This window comes from Heterocephalus glaber, unplaced genomic scaffold (genome assembly GCF_053883595.1).
Source record: "Heterocephalus glaber isolate CG9 unplaced genomic scaffold, H.glaber_assembly_v1.0 deba00001504, whole genome shotgun sequence".
In the NCBI taxonomy this organism is placed as follows: domain Eukaryota; kingdom Metazoa; phylum Chordata; class Mammalia; order Rodentia; family Bathyergidae; genus Heterocephalus; species Heterocephalus glaber.
The window spans coordinates 65,577,376-65,592,610 of record NW_028258324.1 but is presented as its reverse complement, the minus strand read 5'-3'; the positions used below and the strand labels follow the sequence as shown (position 1 = coordinate 65,592,610).

At 38.9% G+C, this 15,235-nt stretch overlaps 1 protein-coding gene across 8 annotated transcripts in view; it reads left to right on the top strand.

The window, feature by feature from the left end:
- Positions 1-15,235, top strand: part of Tp63 (tumor protein p63) — a 205,854-nt gene that overhangs the window by 151,976 nt on the left and 38,643 nt on the right. The gene's annotated exons all lie outside the window — the stretch shown is intronic.

Sequence of the window (15,235 nt, the reverse complement as noted above, 5' to 3'; positions counted from 1 at the left end):
GCTCAGTTGATACTTGTCTTTGCCCCATGGCCTGCAGCGTTTATGTAGAAATTGGGGACGCTTTTACTCGCTCCAAAGCCTTACTTGATCAGACCTGCCCAGGTTGGAGTTGGGGAAAAAAAGTGTTTGAAGTAAACAGGAAAATTACTCACCTTAATGATGTGTTTTACTGGCACTGACAGTACTTTGATAGTCTGACAGATTTTTTTTTTTTTTTAAGTTTGGGAAGAGAGAGTTAGGGGGAAATTATTAGCGCACAGTTTGGACAACACAGATTTTTATGCTTCCCTTCCTACTTATAAGGGGGGGAAATGCCCCTTGTACCATGTGAATTCATGGGCTTGCCCCTCAAAGCCTAAATCAAGACTTTTCCCTTAGGAGTTTTGACTTAAAATCAGCAAAAACCCAAGTCTGTTCTTCCTATGTGCTTTTTTTTCCCCCCACAACCCCTTTGCTGCTGTTTCCACAGAACAGATTCTTTCTTGCGCTGGGATGTGGGTTTCTGAACTTGTAGGATTCTTTCATCTAGACATAGTGATGGAGACCCTGAGCCCACTCATTTGATGCAAGTATTGGGCTCCAAACAAAGCAAGCATCACCTTTTTTTTCCCATGGGAAACACAATTTTTAAGTCTTTGCACCTAAATATTTAGTTGTGATTTCTCATTCTTTAGAAAAACTAATCATGTACATTTTGATATTGTCAAAATGAAACCATTAGATGTTGATTTTATAACTCTATGCCTCTGTCTCTTTCTATCCCTGAATAAGCTGTTAGAGGATACCTATTTTCCATCTCTGAGTATACATTTCTAAATGTTTTCATCCTTATTCGGATAGGGACGGGTGGTCTGCTCCTTTGAAAGGAGTCTTGTGAGACAGAAATCTGTGGTTTTAATCTGTCCTTAATTTACCATGACCTTGGTGGAGTTTAATCTTGCACCCAGCCTGCCACCCTCCACATTTAAAACTCTAAGGTTTTAGGATTAAATTTCTTCCACTTTTTAAAAATCATTAGTATGTGTTAATATTATGTGATGATGGGATTTCTTTTTGGAAATTTGATACTTTCAGATTCTGCATATAGCTTTTTAACCTAGATGGAAGGTGATTGAATGGTCTGAATGGGTATAGAAGACACATTATATTTGAGGAAAATTAAACACCAAATGCAAACGACTAAATGAAGGAAGAGTAAAATTATAGGTTATAAAATCATTTAAAACAAGTAATCTGTACCAGCTCCCTCTGGCCCCCCCATTTCTCTAGCTGGGAAGACCTTAAGCACATTTTGGGGGGTCTGAGTCCTAATTAGAAAGGAATCTGGTGGCCAGTATGGTAAAATGAGTTGAAAAGTTGACTGTACTGTGCATATTCCAGCCTTCTGGTGTCTCAGATGTAATAAGCATAATGAAAGCTTTGCAGTACATTCCTGTGCTGTCTGGGCAACAGCTACTTGTTTGCAACTAGAGCGAGTCTGGATTCCCACCATTATGAGTGCTTCCATAGCTGCGCGTTAGGAAGTCTTTGTCTCACTACTCATATTTTAACTATCACTGGGTCTGTTTTTGAAACTGGTGCTCAATATGCCCTTTGACTGAATGGATAATGGTATTTGCTGTTTTCAACAGATTTCACTCTTGATGCTAGCCACACTCAGGAAAGTGTCCAATTTGGGAGAAGAGATCCATTTTATTTGATTATTCTTAGGCCATTCAAATATACATGTATAACAGGATATCAGAGGATGCTTATATTGAGACTCCCTGTTTCTTAAAATACAAAACTGAATATATGCAGTGTTCCATGTTCCTAAGAATCAATATCAATGATTAATGATAATTTTGACCAGAGGAAAATGAAATTGCTCATGTAAAGGTACAAGACCCCAGTGATGAATGTAACTATTGTATACCTAAAATGTACCAATAAACTTAATGAAAAAGAAAGAAAATGGAATTGCTTAGCAGTTACCTTTAGCATTAGGACTGCTAGGCAAAATTTCTGTGTTTGCTAGCATTGGAAAATGTAATACTTCTAGAGGTGAATAAACCAAAAATATTTTTCCTGTGACTTTTAGAAATCATGGCAGTGGTTAGACAAATTATGTCACTGTCCCTCATCTCTAGAAACTTAGAGCCAGTAGCATCCTGCTGATTTGTTGTTAGTAGCTTACCTTGTTTCTATTCTCATCATGCCTGTCTCATAGCAAGCCCTTCCCTATGCCCAATTTTTGTTTAGCCCTATCATCACTCGTAGACTGCTTTCTCCCAACTCTTTGTTTTTAATGTTGAGCAGGAGGCCCTTAATTGAGATCAGAGATGGCTGTTGGTCCATCACCTGTGACTGACTGCACACTGACCCCTAGCACTGTCACACTCGGATCTGAACATTCCCTTTCAGCCCAGTCCTGAACTACTAATGATAATCCTTTTCCGTTTGTAAAATGCCTTCTAGTTTTCAAAACACACATTATATATTATTATGCTTAATCCGTACAACAAACCTGCCTCATTGGCAGGTATTATCTTCACTTCTCAAGTGAAGAGCTATGTAACTCTTCCCGAGATTATACCTCAGTTTGGAGAGTAGGGACTTGCACTTGAGCATGTAAGAGCACTGTGTCCTTCACAGCGTCCTTGCAGCCAGAGGAAGAGCTGCTCAGTCGCCACAAGGTGAAGTTTTATTTTCCCACCCCATGCTTTGTCTCTTGCTATTCCTTGTCCCACATGCTTTCTCCTGCTGTCCCCTCATTCCTGTCTGTGAAAATCTCTGTCTTGAAATAAGATTGGCAAATTATTAAAATGATTGAAAATAAATAAAGGATTATGAGTTCATTAAATTTGATGCTTTCAATACAGGTAATAAAAATTTCTGTCTTCTCAATTAGCATCACTAGTTATAATGAAAAAATCCAAGATGTCCAGGTAAATATAATATCAGATAAACAATGAAAAAAGTTTTGCATAAGTACATTCCATGCAGTATTTCATGTTCTCCTAAAGATTATTCATTATTTTAAATTAAAACTGGCTTTTATTTGGCAATTCCATTCTCAACTCAAGCAACAACTCTTCAAGCAGAAACAAAATTTTCCCATCTCTCACCATCTTGGGCTCATCATTAATGAGCTGATCAAAAAAGGCCAGCACATGAGCAGAGTAGATGCTGAGCTATCAGTCATTTTCCACAGCTGCTTGGTCTCTGTCTGGCCTTTCCTTCTCTCTTCTTTCCCTTCCTTCTTCCTTTTCTCATAGTCAAGTTTTTGTCCTCTTTTCTTCCTCTGTTATCCTTCCTTATAGTGTTTCTTTTTCTTTTTCTCTTTGAATGATAGAATCTCATTATATTGTCCAGGCAAGAGTCAAACTCCTAGGCTCAAGCTCTTTTCTTAGTTGTCGGGACTGTAGGTATGCACCACTGCACGTTTCAAATTTGGCATCTGCAGCTGCTCTTAACAGGCTTGCTGTGTTATTTTTCTGGTTATTACTAATGTATTTTGCTAACTATACTTTACTCTAACTCCAGGGCATACCCAGCACACTTACGTTGCACTCTTTGTCCTGTTGGTGGTAATTAGAATGAAAAGTTTATAAAGACTACAGAAAAGGTGAATAAGATAAAGCATGTTTCCATTTTAAGTGAACTGTAAAGGGGCCAGGGATTTAGTTCAGTGGTTTCTTTGCCACTGTGCAAGCGCAAGGACCCGAGTTCGATCCCCCGTACCAAAATAAAAAAAAAAAGAGTTAAATGAACTGTAAAGGAATTGGAAGTAACATTACAATAAGCTTTCAAGAGGTGTTGCAAGTAGAGAAAAGAGTTTGTTTATATCTTCCTTTCACTACCCAGGCCCTACCCTCAGCTAGCATAGAAATTTACATGATAGTGGTCCACATAGCCCCTAATTCACCACCATGGAAATAGACTTCTCAAAATTATTTCAGTTCTTAAGGATTTATTTAAAAAGAGGGAGGAGAATAAAAGTTTAAAGAGTTGGCTTAACGGTTTTATAGAGCAAATCTGATCCTATTTATTTATTTATTTATTTAATTATTATTTTTTTCCTAGTACCAGGGATTGAACTCAGGACCTTGTGCCTGCAAGGCAAGCAGCAGAACCACTGAGCTAAATCCCTGGCCCTGATCCAATTTATTAAGTTGCACCTTCTTTTTTTAGTAGTGTCTTAACAATGACCCTCAGATCTCAGGATTTTAGCATGCTGACTTCCTGTACTTATCTGACATAAAGAAACTCAGTAATTTGTGTTTAAATTGGTGTAGACTTGAAAGAAATCTATCTTCCTGTTGTTCATTTGCAAACTTGGGGACAGCTGTAGCTGAAAGAACCTTAAAGTCATTTAGACTTTTCTTACCATTGAAAAGTTCACTTTCATAACCCATTAAAAAGCACCTAATATCATTAAATTCTATATATATATATATATATATGTTAAATTGAAAAAGATTGGCAGGTATGGACTCTGTTTATGTTTTGAAATCCATTTGCTACTCATTTCTCTCATTTTAAAATCCTATTATATTTACACCTGGGCATCCATTTCTCTGAGAGGAAAAAGAATGAGGGATATAAAATATCAGAGTAATAGTGATGCTCAGCAATTATTGTTGGTGCTCTTTCATGGAACGGTTTAAAGCCCTTTGATAATCTGACTTAGCTCCTGTCGGGACTATGCAGTAGAATTACAGTTTATATACTGTTAGTAGAAGCACAAAGTGGAACCTGCACTTCCTCCAACCCTTGGGAAAAAAATAACAAAACGCAGTGCATTAGAATTGACAATCCAGTCATATTGTTTCAACTGTAGTGCTGAAAGCAGCTTTCCTTTTTTTTTCTTTCTGTCCGACTTTTTTTCTGATTTATCCCAGGAAACATCTTCTCATATGATCATTTAGGTAGTACCTGAGTCAAAGATAAATTTCTAGCCATTTTTTGTGAAAATACTTTGTGTCACTAAAATAATTTTTCTGGTTATTGATCTTATAATAATAAATTGTATAATGGAAGTAGCTACTGAGACCAAACACTGTAGTGTAATAATGAGAGCTGCCAGTCCTCAGCCAGTACTCTGGACCTAGCACTGTAAAGTCAGTGGTCAGTATCAGCATGAATTCTTACTCACTACTCCCAGCAAGTTTGTGGCAGACAGTTGTATTGTCTGTACCTCAGAGAAGAGGACTCGGACTCAAGCAGTTGTAACCCTTGGCAAAAGGCTCACAGGCTTCCAGCTGTAGAAGTGTTTTCTTCCCAGCCCCCTGTGCTCTTAGCTGTAAGGTCAGGGACCAGGGCCTTACAACCAGGGAAACTAAAGTTGAACCTAGCCTTGCCATGTAGTAGATGTCAAAAATCAGTCAACTCCTTTAATATTTTGCAGTCTCAGTTCATTTAACTGGCAAATGAGAGCTATTATATCTACCTCACAGATTACAGAAGAGATCATATAAGGCCTAAAAAACTTGTCGGAGTGCCTAGACTGTAAATCACATTCAGTCAACGTTAGCTTTTTGTTTTTCCCACACCAACCATGGATCCTGTTTTCTACATCTGCCTTTTCACTCTGCCGAGTATCTGAGTAGGTGCCTCAGGGTGGTGAATGCGGAGGTTCATCAACGCATGCAGACCCAGTTGTTTTTGTTCTCGTGTGGTAATCTTCAAAAATGCAAATGATTACCCATAATTCATTTTATGGTTTAAAACCTGGAATTGGAAGCTAAACAATTATTTTAGGAATTAATTGAATTATGTATTTTAAAATCTAAATTCAGGGGAGGAGTGTTAAGCAAGTAATGTTCTAAAACAAGCTCAACTCTGCATGTGTGTGTGCTGCATGAGAGGATGCAAGAGACAGGGGAAAGGGGGCAAAAGGAGGGAACTTGGTAGGTTTCTGAGACAGTATTTACATCCTGCATCCGTGAGAACCAGTTACAATTTTTTCCAGTCTTCTCATTGACCTTGGATTTTGAACCTAGAAAGCACTTTGGATTTTAAGATCTGTTGTATCTGTTTCTTAATTTTATATTTGTCTTTTATATTCTGTTGTATATAAGAAATATTCATAGACACTGATCTTTCCTGCAAGGAGGGTAGAGATTTGGTCACCACCTCTTCTCATTTTAGCATGTGGTATAAGAACTCGAGCCCAGCAGGGCCCAGGGAAATATATAATCTACATGTATGGTGTGTCTGTATGTACAGTATGGTGAGGGCCCTAGATTTAATTTAAAGTGTATATAAGTAGAAGTCCTCTCTAAGCTCTTAAGAACTTTTAAGAACTGTACAGACTGGAGAGCGATGGCATCATCTATGGAGATCAATAAATGCTGTTACCTTCCATGCTGTTAATAATATACTATTACATCTCCTCTGATCAGACTAGTCTACCTGGCATTGTTGTAAAAAGAATTTCCCACACATGCATAAAAACTCCCATTATTGAAGCTCACTTGTAGAATATATACACAAATAAAAGCTCCAAAACAAATACCAATTCTACAAGGAAAGAGCGCTAATTTGTTTGGTATTACCTTGCCAAGGATGCCCAGGCTATTACATAGGAATACAGCTGTATCTGCCTCTAACAATGAATGGCTTCTGAAAGTTTCTATTAGTATTGATCCAGACCCTCATTAGGAGATTTAAGATTTGTTTCTCAGGAGTCACTTAAAAAAAGGGACGAGTACATATGAAAGTATAGTGTAGACAGTACTCTTCAAATTTAGCAACCAAGAGTTGAAGAAAGGCAAGAATCCTGCTGAACTATACCACTCTGAGTGTGAGACTTTGTCGTGGACTAGGGGGTAAGATACATCCCTATGAGCAGTGAGTGACTGGAGCTCAGGACAGAACTGTCACTGTCATAATTAAAGGCTACCTTCTTGATAAGCCAAAAGTAGAGCAGCTGAGGAAGGAGTAAGGGAACAGGTCTGGACCCAAAAGAGTGAGAAATGTAATTGTAGTAGCCAGGGTTTTGCAGAAACATTGGGAACAATGACTTACCCTGAGGGAGAAGCATGAGACTTCCTCCACCTTACAGGCAAACGCAGGTTAAAACTAAGCATCACCCCAAGCTAGAATGGCTTCTGCAGTGCGTGGGAAGCTGGCTGGCTGGCAAGTATTTCCTTCTTGAGAGAGAAACAGGGAGAAAGAGAGAGAGGAGAGGGAGTTTGCAGATGTCCTTAAAACTTTCTCATATCACCACCAACTGTGACACCAAATAACATCTTGAGGAAAAGAGATCTGGGTTCGTTTTACAGTGAAATAGTTACAAAATTGGAAATTAGAAGACATAGTTTCTACTTCTGTCTTCCTGCTCACTTCCAGTGTGATGTTTTCTCTGGCTCTTATTTATCTATCAGAGAGTTAAACTATGTCCAGTGTGGGTGAGGGCTAAAACTTCTTTGTTCACCAGGGCTCCTGGTAGAAGAATTTTTACTCCAGGGATATTTGACTATTTTTCTGGAGGATATCCAGGCTGGTTTTATGGAGGGCCAGGTAGTCAGGGAAGTCCTGTGCAGGTATCTGATCAGCACTGAGAAGGAAAACCACCTGCCGGTCGCATCTCAGCTTTCGCATTCAGTGGAGTGTTGCTTTAAACTTAAAACTCTTGTTACTGTATGTGTCAAACAGCATAGTCGCCTCTTCTTGCTTTCCTGTGACTCTGGGAAATGTGTGACGGTAGCTAACATTTACTGAGCTCTTGCTGTATACAAGTCTCTCTGACAAAGGCCTCCTAGCACCTGCTTTGTGAAGTTAACCCTGAATGGGTTTACGAGTCAGGCAGTGTTAACAGGGCTGGCACTGGCAGGAGATGCTGAATGAAAGGTCATTTTACCCTCCTGGGGAGATAAAGTTGCAAAATTACCAATCAAGCCTGTCAAATCTTTTTTTTTTAAATGGGCTTTCTAAATTCATACCCTCAGGCAACCAGAGCAAGGCAGGCGGCTCCACCCCCGCCCCTTCTTCAGGCTGGTGCCAGCATGTTGCTCTCCAGCAGAAGCACCATAGCGGCTTCCCGGGCTGGTGCCCAGCACCAGCCGCCGAGCTGGCTGTGGCCCCCTGGAAAGGTCCTGGGGCACATTCCTCACTGCACACAGAGGTTTTGCGGCTTTATGGGGCAGTGCAAGTCCCCCTCAGCCCCCCACCTGCCAGGCCCTGTGGGCGCCCTCCCGACTGGTCTCCACAGTGAGCAGGTAGTAGACAGCCCACCTGCTTGATGTCAACATCTGTGGGTGAGGCCCCAGGAAGAATGTGCCGCTCCCAGCCTCAGCTCAGGTAATTAATCCCCACAACTGACAGGTGGCAACAGGCGACCCTTTGGCTGGGGCCGCCAGGAAAAGTGCTTGGAGGAAGGATTTTTATTTTTTTAAACTATCAAGAGCACAATTCGTACATGTCTGGCAGCCAGACGGCTGTGGCAGGAAGGAAAGTGTGTGTGTGGCAGGGGGTGGGGTAGGGAAGAGTGAGCATCTGGCCAGATGACTCTAGGGCCAATCTTGGGATCTTCTCCTGTCTGATCCTTACCATAGACCCAGTAGGATATGGTGGCCTGGGACCTGTCTGCAAGGTCCCTTGGAGTCCCCCTCCTTTGATGGAGACGCAGCTTTAAGGAAGAATAGCTTGAGTAGGAACTAAGAAGGCTCGGCCCGGGAGGGGAAAAGATTTGCCCATCATGAAGCAGTAATTCCGTGGCTGGCAGACTAGAACCTGGTCCTCTTGACTTCCTGTTCTTAATTCCCGGGGCCGTAACTACTGCCCCATGGATATGTGCAGTTCCAGAAGAAAGTGATGAAACTGTGGTTCTACAGGAAAGATAACTAGTTGGCTCTCAGTGATACTTTGACTTGCGATCGAATGTCTTCAAGTGGCTTCTCAAGACAGCGTTCTCACCCGACTCCCAAACCACACAAGCCTGCTCAGCTCCCCCGCTTTCTCTACGGCCATTTTGATGCGCAGTCTAGCACCGAACATGAACCTGAAGTTTGTTAACGGTCGACACACTCAGACGGCGATGTGAATACTTTTATTCATTGCAAATTTTTCAAAAAATCATTCCCTAGGTGTGAAATTTATAGTATTTCTCAAATGAGTTTATTTGCAGAGAACAAGCCTAGAGTTCAGTAAATAATTAGCCCTTCCAATGGAGTGTGATGATACTCAATATAGTTGAAACAGACCAAACTGAACTTCTGTCCAGCTCTTTCTGACCAGCATCGTTCTTGTTTTTGTTTTGTATTTTAGTGAATTATATGGTTGGAGTTAATTTTCCGAAACCTCCCGATCAGAAATTATGGTCTAACCCTACCATTTTGGCTTTCATGTACCTCATTTTTCTTCCATAGTAACCTTGCCCAAGTCAGCTGCCAGAATGTTATTTGTCCTCTCGGAACATGCCATGTGCTGTGATTTTTATTTCTCCAGTTCCAGTTATTGACTATATCACTTTCTTTCCCTTATTGAAGGACAATTTGAATATTTGATTCCCAGGACAATAGTTTAGAAAAGGAAAACAATAAAGGACTGAATGTTTTAGCATAGCACTAAAGCTAGACTCGCTTTGCCCTTGATTTGACATTGGTTACTCTGGGCTTCGTGGAATTGTGAGAGCTTTTGGGTCTGACTTTAATTTTCTTGTCAAGTATTTTAGGTCATGAGATAATACAGACCAAAGAATTCTTCTGACTTCTGTGAAAATAAGAACCATAAATTAGGACTGCCACTAGCATTTTCTATTAGTGAATACTAATCATACTTTGGAGTTTTTTGTAAATTTTATTGTTTTTCTTTTTAAAAAATAAATCTAAAACTAATATGTTTTATTGGTATATTTAAGCATATCTTAGATTTTTCTTTTCCCTTCAGATCCAGCCATCCTCTGTGAGTATGTAATTTGCCCTACATGTTAATGGGTCACAGTGCATCTGTTTTTATAAGCTAAGGTGAATTATTCAACAGGCTAATGTCAAATGTATATATTATCACCTTTGAAGCGAATTTTAGCACATTTTCTTTTGGTAAATTAACATGCTAGATATGGATCAGTCTGAAATTATAGAATCAAGATGGTTTTTGCCATTGGCCTGCACAGTTTCTTCCCTTTAACAGGGATTGAGTAATGAGGAGGATTATGTAATGAGTGGATTCGTTTTTTATTGGAGATCATTTTATCCATATTTAATTTGAAATTTGCATATAGCATGGCATTGTTTTCTGGGGAGACTGAAGGGAGTAAATGTTTAGCTTTTTTTTTTTGATACAGTAGGAAGGGGGGATCTTGGTTGTACTTTCAGGAAAAGGAGCTGTTGGAAAATTATGCAGGTGCATGCTGATATTAGCTGGCATTTCTATGTGTTGTGATACTGAATTACCAGTCTGGCAGCCAAAAGCATGTAATATAGTATGTCACAGAGGCAGGTGGTGAGGATGGGGTCCTAGTCACTGGAATGCTGTTTTCCCCTCCCTTTTATTTGCAACATATGATTAGTAAGGGAGCTGAATTTACTCTTGTTTTCCAAAATCCCCAGGAATTATTTTATTTGAACATGATACTTGGCTTTAAGCAGCTCACCCTTAATATGCCAAATCTCCTTCCCTCCTTCCCCAAACAAAATAGAACTTAGGCAAAGCTTACCTTTCTTTTTTGTCAGGGATATTGTATAGCAAGGAAGACTGGGTTCATTTGCTAGTTTTGAAGCAGTTCTCTTCCATGCCAATGAAGAGATATTTGAATATCACGTTGATATTCAAAGCTGTCATGTCTATGTATGAGAAGATTTGGTTGAGAGCCCACAAAAAATCGAAGCTCTTCATTTTTACTCATGAACTTATGATTCTTTGGAATTAACAAACATCTATCTATCTATCTATATATCTCTCTAAATATATAGTGTATGTATTATATAAACAAACAGGAATATCAGGAATCAAGATATATATATACATATTATATATAAACAAACATACATATACACACATATATACATGTCTTGATTCCTGATCTTTTTATATATTGTCCTCACTTTCAGAAAGATTGCCACACTTTCTCTTCCACATTCTTGTTAAAGTGTTACATGGGCAACTTGAACCTGAAAACAGGGTCCTCTGATAAGTTTGCAATTAGTCATAATGTATTCAAAGTGGACGAAGCACCAGAGGGCACCTAACAGAGTTCACTCATTTATTTTTCTAGGAACGAGTGGCTCAAGGTTCAGGGAGATGATGTGAGTGGTCTGAAATTCCTCGGTGGATAGCAGGTGCTCATGACTCCTGTAGAAAGATCAACCACTGTCATCTTTAGAAGCAAATTCTTATAATTGTGCTTTATTCTTTTTTTTTCTATCACAGTATTGAATTTTCTAATTTTACGTGAAATTCTGCAGAGTTTAAAGAGACACCTGCACCTCATATCTCATCTACACATCTAAAGTGATGGGTGGACTCTACCACTGACTAACCCACCCCAAGACCTGATATTGTGGAGCTGCTTCTAGGAATGATGAATGGGCATCTTGTGATACATTTACTTTCAGGCTCCTAGTTGGAGAATATTTACCAAGGAAAATATCAATTTCTAGGCAAACTTATTTACTAAATTAAAATAGACTTGATACTGAGGCAAAACCAGTATCCTTATATTATCCCCCAGAAAGTCGATGATCATATTTTTTAAAGTTGACCTCTGAGCTTTATTCTTGTGTATTCATGGTTTTTTAAATTGTGTGTTTGTGTAAATTTGCTGGTACCAAATACACAATTCCACTCTGTCCCCATGCCATGAGTGTTACGGCCACAGGATCCAGGGGCAGGAGCAGTGATGCGTGTGTCAGCATGGTCCTACTTGCCGAATGCTGAGCAAATCCCATCTCTTTTCTTGGGCTTGGGTTTCTCACTTGGAAATGAGGTAGCTGAACCAAATGATCTTGAAGCTCAAATCCTGAGGATTTACCTTTCTAAGAAAGTCTTAGCAAAGATATCTTAAGCTAAAAATGCCGTGAAGTAGGGTGACTCAATAATAGAAACACAGAATCAATCCCTTGGTTTAAAGTGTCAGGTTGGTTTTCTGTGGAAACTCTGTAATTAGAATATTATATAGTACAAAAACATTACCTCTGCCGAAGTAAGGGAGTCTGTGTGTGCCCCATAATTGCCTAGATTTCATTGTATAACTTCTAGAAATATATTTTTTCAGGCAGGGCTGCCCTCCTGAATCTCCAGATCTTCATGTTTTGCCTTCTTTCCCTGCTTTTGCTTCAGAATTTGTATCATAATATTAGAAGTAATTTCTTGAATGTCATCCCTTCCTTTAGATCAACTCCCTTAAGATTAAGGAAATGACTGATTCCCTAGTAGCCAGGACAGAGCCTGGATTGAGCAAGTACTCAATAAACTTTTATTGAATTAAAGAATAAATTTCACCTTATAAATTTCAATTTTTATCTGCAAATTACAGACAGAAAAAAAGTTTAGACAAGACTTTCTATAAAATTCGTTCGGGGTTCTACTACCTGTGTTCTCTGTCTTCTGAAATCAGATAACTACAGTAATTTTCCAAATGAATGGTCCCTATGCTGAATTTATTCATTAAGATTTAAATGAGGAAATAATACATTAAGCACACATCAGCCAGTAAATTAAGACACTTCAGAATATTCATATTTTTTCATATTGTTCTAAATCTTTTCGTTAAATAAATTATCATAGTTAGATCAAAAGCCTCTCCCCCATCCTATCTCATTTCCCTCCTACTTTCCAACTATTAAAATGAATGAAATGTGTGTGTCTGTAAGTACATGGGTTGATCTTTAAAACATGGGCAATGAGAAAAGCAGATTCCCATGGATAGAGGACAATGTCATAGAAGCAAATTTTAAATACACAAATTATATTAGCTATATTCATGGCTGTGTGGAAGTGTATTTAAAATATATGGTGGTGGGCCAGGGATTTAGCTCAGTAGTGCCTCTGCCTGCCTCATAAGGGCAAGGTCCAGAGTTCGATCCCCAGTACCAAAAAGTAAAAACAATTAAAAATAAATAAAATAAAATATATGGTGGTGGATAAACCAAAATCACTCTTTTTCAACAAATGGATCTCATTCTTGACATCATTAATACTTCCTGATTACTAGCAGAAAAATAGGGACTGTGTGATTCATGACAAATTTCTATAAACTTAGGAGACTTGTATTATCTTACAATAACTACTTTCTCATCAGGTTGAAACATTATTCTTACTGTGTAGGTGATCCTAGAAATCTGAGGTTTCAGTCATAATTCTAATACATGACTGTCATTTTATTCTTTGATTTTACTAAGGAGTTTCATATTCATTATTTTTCCTTCTATAATAAGAGGTATGTATTATCTATTTTTTTCTATTTTGTATTTGTGAAAGGTGAAGTAACAAAAGGACCCAGGGAATAAATAGAAGAGGCAGAATTTGAATCTAGGCTTTTGACTTCTAATCCCGCCAAGATTGTCCTCAATTATTATTCTTAGACAAGTGTCTGTTTCCTGCTCTTGCAAACTGAGTCCTTTTCTTGTTTATAACACGACTGATCTATCAATTCTGGTGTGACCATGTTATTTCATTTACCGAGAAGTAAACTGTCTTTTGTCTTTGTTGACAAGTCCTTTGACTGAGCCCAATCTTCGTCAAATATTGAATATGTAGAGCCCTATGTTGAAACTCTCATTCATTCTGCTTTGATTTGAGAAAAAGGATGTGCAAACTGGTATTGTTTGTTTCTTTTCTTCCAAATAATAACAGTTCTTGATCTGCTTGGGTGCTTTCATGCCTCTCTTCTCTGATGAAAGCAAGAACCCTAAATCGTATTAAGTCCCAAAGTCTCCTCCTGTTTCCCCACTTTCCCTCCCATTCTACTGGTCTAGCTTAGGTTCTCCGCTTGTCTGGCCTCAGTATCCCCACTGGGTCCCCCACTTCCTACTGTGCTCCAGCTTCTCCAGCTTTGTTTTCCTGAATACACGGAACTGATTTTTCCTTTCCCCGCCTTGTACTCTTCAGTGACTCTTCTTGCATGGTTTCTTGTAAGGTCTAAGGCTCCTCAGAAGCTGAGAGCTGCATCTCGATTTACCTCCTTGCTGTCTCCTCTGCCTCTCCTCCTCTTGCGTCAGCCCACTGACTTTTCTTTTCCCCAGAGTTGACATCACTGTGCTTTTACCCAAGATGTTCTGTCCCCACGGAAAGCCCTCTGCCTGCTCTTGGTTCTCTTGTCTTTCCCTTCATGGGTACACGCGTCATCCAGTTGGCGAATGATAGCTTGTCCTTTAAATCCTATAGAATTTCTCAAGCCCCTACCCTGGCCAACCGAAGCCTTGATAGGATACCACACCCCACATCTGTAACTTTTCTTACTTCTTTCCCGACACCCTAGCCATGACAGACATATTCACCCAGGACTTTACCACTTGCTAGCTCTAGTATGTGGCACACTTTTCCCCCAGTTATGTGTTTACACCAGCTTATCACAGGAGTTTCTTCAGATTTTTCTTAAATATCAGCTTACCGAAAAAGTCTTCCCTGACAGTCATGGATAAAATAATGTCCTCTTTCCTCTGGATGCTCAAACTCCTGACTTTTGACTCTATTTCTTTGGAATTTACTGTAATTTACTTTTATTTATAGCACTGTCACTATCTGACATATTATTTATCCTAGAATAATGTCACCTTTAGAACATAGACATTGTTTTTGTTCAATGCTGAATTTCCAAATCTGAAACAAAATCATGAATATAGTATGTGCTCAATAAATAGCAAATTTATTATTTGACAGTTGATTGTTCTGTTCTCTGTTATCCATTAACACTTTTTACATACTTCTGCCATACTCAATGCATATTATTGTTTGTGATCCATTTTGAGCTGTATGGGTATAAAAATTGAATGATTTTTTTTCTTTCAATTTATATGTCATATACTATCCTAGGCAATGAGGATACAAAAGATCCCCCATTCTAGGGTTTTTAAATCTTATGTCACTCAGAATGAGTACCTAGTGTTATACAGTACATGCCGAACGAAGTTTTATTAGACAATTATTGAATGATGTGTAAATGGATATGATAGATTTTACTTCTAACTCAGCATGGCAATACATTAGCGGCTTCTAGTGTTGTCATTGCTAAGATTCCACTAAAATATTATGAATTCCAAAAAAGTGCTGAACTAAATTGGGTACTCAAACTATTGATAGAATTGTTTAG